Genomic DNA, 4,956 nt, shown 5'->3' with positions numbered 1-4,956 from the left:
CCTGCCGCGACACCCGACACCGGGAACGCGCTGCTGGCTCAGCAAGGACCACCCCCCTCCGCCATCCTCCCCGTCTTCGTCCTCCGCCCCCTTCTCCCCACAGATCGCCACCGTCCCGCCTCCTTATGCTGGCCAGGAGATCTTGCTATTGGGGACATCCAGGAGTCCTGGCAGCATCCCTTGCGAGCACCGAGGGCTGGTACTTGGTAGTGGACCCCCCCCCCCGACTTCTTCAAGGAACCCAGGTGTTCTAGCGCCCCCGTCCCGCCGCACGCTCCCCTTTTATTTATTTATTAATTAATGCATACAATTTATATCTCGCCTTTTATTCCAAGGAACTCAAGGTAGAATACAGCCCCTCTCATTTGATCCCCGCACAAACAACCCTGTGAGGTAGGTTTAGGCTGAGAGGCAGTGACTGGCCCAAAGTCACCCCACCTGGTGAACTTCATGGCCCAGTGGGGATTTGAGCTGTGGTCTCCCAGGTCCTAGTCTGACACTCTGACCACTACACCTCACTGGCTCTCATCCCTAAGCACCATCGCCCGCCCACCATTTTTTCTCTTTCTCCAGGAACTCAGGAGTTCTTTCCACACAACGCCCCTGGGTGTCATCTCACAGTCACTACCTCTTTTCCAAGAAACTCAGGAGTTCCCAGGAAACACATCTGCTGCTGAGGTTGGACTCCTCAGGCATTGGGTAGGGGTGCAAAGCTCTCTGGACCTCCCTGTCTGGTCCACGGGACTTTCCCTAGACCATACCCCACTCCCTTGGTCTCAACCCCTCGCTGCCCCTCCAATGCATCCTCCATAGCTGCTTTCACCTGGCTGCAATGTATCCTGGAACATTTCACCCCGCAAAAAATAAAATAAAAAATGCTGGACACTGTAGTTTTATCCCTTGCAGAGTTAATTCCCAGCAACCCTTAACACACTACAGTGCCCAGAATTCTTTGCGGGAGGGGATGTGCTTTGAATGTGCTTTCAAGGTAATAGTGTGTACACAGCCACAATGCATGTTGCTTGCCCAGATGAAGGAGCAGTATGTGGGTGGGTGCATAGAAACCTCTGACTTTTTAAGGGGGAATCGTCCCTGTTGTAGAAAGCTTTCTCTCTCTTTTTTTAAAAGATATTTATTGAAATTTTCAACTTTAATACATTAAAAAAGAATCAAAAAAGAAAAAACAAAAAGGTTTAAAAACACATAACGTTCACAATCCTTATTTTTCTATAACATATTTCCCTGACTTCCCCACACCTCCCCTTCTTATATTCCAATTCAAAATGTTAATTCAGCAAGTTCTTATCCCTAATTTTAACCTTTTTCTATTTAGTTCATTTTAAAAAACCAATTTTGCCTTATCCAAACTTAAACATCAATACTTATACATCAATACTCATTCTTAAATCATTTTTCTAACGTCGACCCAAATTCCCTTCCACGAATTCCCCAATTTTCATACAAATAACAAAGTAAAGTAAAAACAAAACAGATTGTAATTATGCACCCTTTGGATTCCAAACTCCACCCCCCCCTTTCCCGGTTTCAATCCCCAACAAAAGTCCATCAGTCTTAGTCTACTATCAGCCTGGAGATCTCACGTCCGAGGCTCTTAATTCTCTCTCAATTCCTCTCTGCCGGTTTTTTTGATAGTCCTTAATATTAAACACCAGATCTCGGAGAAGCTCTGGCCCGACGGGATCCATGTTTCTTCCAGCCAGACCTCCATACTTAAAAGTGGAGCCCGAATCATGTTTCTTACTCCTTTCAAGTCCAAATGTCCCCAAAGCTCCAACTTCCACCTTAAGCAAATTTGTAATCCTTGGGTCTTCAGATCTCCACATAAGGAGATCTCTCCATTCTTCAATCTCCAATTCAGACCAGATTTTCAACATCAATTTCTTATTTTCCTTTGTAGCCATCATGTCAGGCCTCTGGCTCTCCTTTGTCATCTGCAAAATTACAGCTCCTCCTTCCTTTTCCTCAGGAACAACATATATCTCCTTCTCCACACTCTCAAAACTCTCAAGTTTCTCTTTTTGTCCAGCTGCATGGGCTTCCTGAGTCAAATCCTTATCAAATTCAGTGATGTTATTTACTGTTAAGTTCAGAGTTGCAACATTTGTAGCCAAAACATCAATTTGGCCTTGTAGCTTTCCCAAGAGAACAAAAACTCTGTCCAACCCAGCCTGAATTTTCCCTCCTCCAGCCATTCTTGTAATGTCCCAAATCCCCCTCTAGAGGGATTTTGGTAACTTAGTATTCTTTCCAGTTCAAATCCAAAAACCAAGTTAGTTTGTAACAGTTCTTCCTTGTTTTCAACAAATTGTAACCAAATTGTAACAAATATAGCCAGCAGAAGCAACAAAAACAAAGTTCTCTTTTCCCGTCTTGACAGCTAATTTGACAGCTGTCAAACTCTTCAATACCTCATCAGCAGGCTCTCTCGCGGAGCACTCCCGGGTCCGGGGGGGGGTGGCACTTCAGCTCCCAAAATTAGCTCTTTATCCTCCAGTAAGATTTCTTATATTGCCAAATCATGAAATTAATGTCTTTTACCAAGTAAAAAAGCAAGGGTTCTCTCGACCTTAGTTAGCAGGTCCTTGCTTTAGATTATTTACAAGACGGGGAGACGGACTTCCTGTTTGCGCCTTCCCCGATCGTGCCTAATTCAAAAGAAAAAATTTTCTTTCCAATTTCCGTACTACTCACGGGTTGTTGCTTTAAAGTCCAATTGCTCACAAGAAGAAATCAGTGCTCTCCAACCATGGCAATGCGGCTTCACTCCGCAGGAGAAGCAGTCGACTCTCAGCACCGCGCCGCTCACCCCGTCCCCCGTTCTGAAGCCTTTAAAAAGGCTCCTTCACAGGTCGGGGGGGCGCAAATGGTGCCTGCCAAGTCACCAGGTTCACAGGCTTCACCGCCTGTGATTTTTGAGGGTCCCCGCGTCGCCGCGGCGGTCAAGACCCAATCCTGCAGAGCCGATTCCGGAGCTCGGAGGGAATCCGCCATTAGCCGATGGCACTAACCCGGAAGTCGTAGAAAGCTTTCTCTATCCCATCTTTGTCTTTGGCTCCACCTGGGATGAGAAGGTGGCTTGCTCATGATTTTCCTAGGGAACCCAGGAATTCTGACTTCTCCACATATCCCTTAGCACAAGCATGGGGATTTTAGGAAAACGTTTGCTGGGGATACCAAGTCAGATTAATCTGAAAGATTAGACGTTTGGATGGCTTCCATACACACCATAAATGACTTCTCTCAAAGAATAATGGCCACTCTGGTTCGTTCACAGTGTTGGGAATTGTAGCTCGGGGGGGGGACTATGGTTCCCAGGATTATTTCAGGGTGGGGAGCCATTTGCTTTAAATGTGCTTTAGTTGTATGGATGGCTTTTTTGCTGACAAATAATTTGGCAGCGTGCGACCTAACCTTTTAATTATAGCTGTTGTGTGCTCAACACCGGAAAGGCACCTGGAGGCATCTGCATAAGCCATCTGCACTGCAGTGAGGGGTGTATACTTTGCACATGCACAGAGGCCGTCACTCCCTCCAACAGCAAACTCAGTGTTCCCAGGCAAAGTTAAATGGAGCTGAAACAGGGACCCAGAGAAATAAGAGTGACAGTTGGAAAAGAGAAGCTGAAAACCAAGCAAGGAGGGAGGTGGGTGAATTGTCTTGCTTGAGACCCTAGCAGCTTCTGCAGGAAGGCATGGCTGGACAGAAACTCTTGGTGCATGTGCAGATAAAGTGAATTTTTTTGTGGGAGGTCCCACTTTGCTCTTTTTAAAGTTTCTCCAGAGGGTTCCAGACCTGAGCCCTCCTGGCTCTGAAAATAAGCCCCTGGTTCTGTTTACAGGACAGAGAGCTTCCTTGCTGGAAACAGAAATGACCATCCTGTGCAATTCCAGGTAGCTCTAAATGCAAACTGAGCAGGCCTCTGTGTCACTGCGCAGAGACTGGCGATCGAAACAGGGGTCCTCTCATCACTGAGCCCGGCACTGCAAAAGACCCAGAGTGACTGAGGTGGGCGCTCGCTGGCTCCCCTTTGCCCTTTCCCTGCGGCTGCTGTCGGGCCACAGAGAGCGTTTCTTCACACAACAGGTGTCACCTGTTGCCAGCCGTCAGGGGCCCGCGCTGGATTTCACTGACGCGGCGGATCAGGTTCTGACCAGGGTATTTAAAGTCAGACATGCTCCCTGTCCTGCCCCCCTACTTTGGGCCCTGCCCCTTGGCACCACCCTTGGGCCCACCTTCCTCTGGAGCCCAACCAGCTCTGGAGTTGGAGCGAAAGGTCATGCGTGTGTGCATGTGCGCACACACACACACCAAGGGGAAAATGTGCAGATGTGTGCCCAAACTTCACTGTGGTTGGTATGTGCATGATGGGACGAGCATATGGGGGGTGAATGGATGATCAACACTGACCCCTCCTGGTTTTATGTGGAAAAGGACACCCTCATGGGGAATGCAAAAGCACAGGGCTGGGAAAGTGAGTGAAGCAGACAGAGAGGACAACGGGGTATTGTGGCATGCATGCACCTGTGTGCAAAAGGGAGAAATAAAAAAGTGAGTTTGCTATAATAGATTTCTACAGGAGGCATAGCCATATGTCTCAGAAAACATTTTGTATGAGTACGTTCGAATATCCAAGTGAAAAGGCATGCAGATAACGAAGAGCACACTCTGCTTTTCTCGTTAAGGATTAACACAAGCCCTGGCCCAGTTCTTTCTTCCTCCCTGTGCATTTTAATGAGAAACCTGGTGATTTACAGCCTTAGGTGCCCTTCAGGGCAACATCGGTGTATTCTTTCCCTTCTGGTGTCTGTAGCACCACATGAATGACTCCTGCAAGTTGGAAATAGCAAGGAAGCAGATTTTGGCTGGACATTAGAGCTGGACATTTATCAGTGGTGCAGGCTCCCTCAGATGGTGGTGGGCTCTTCTTCAGCTGAG

Source organism: Podarcis raffonei, chromosome 13 (genome assembly GCF_027172205.1).
Source record: "Podarcis raffonei isolate rPodRaf1 chromosome 13, rPodRaf1.pri, whole genome shotgun sequence".
NCBI classification, from domain to species: Eukaryota; Metazoa; Chordata; class Lepidosauria; order Squamata; family Lacertidae; genus Podarcis; species Podarcis raffonei.
Note: the sequence above shows the minus strand (reverse complement) of the source record.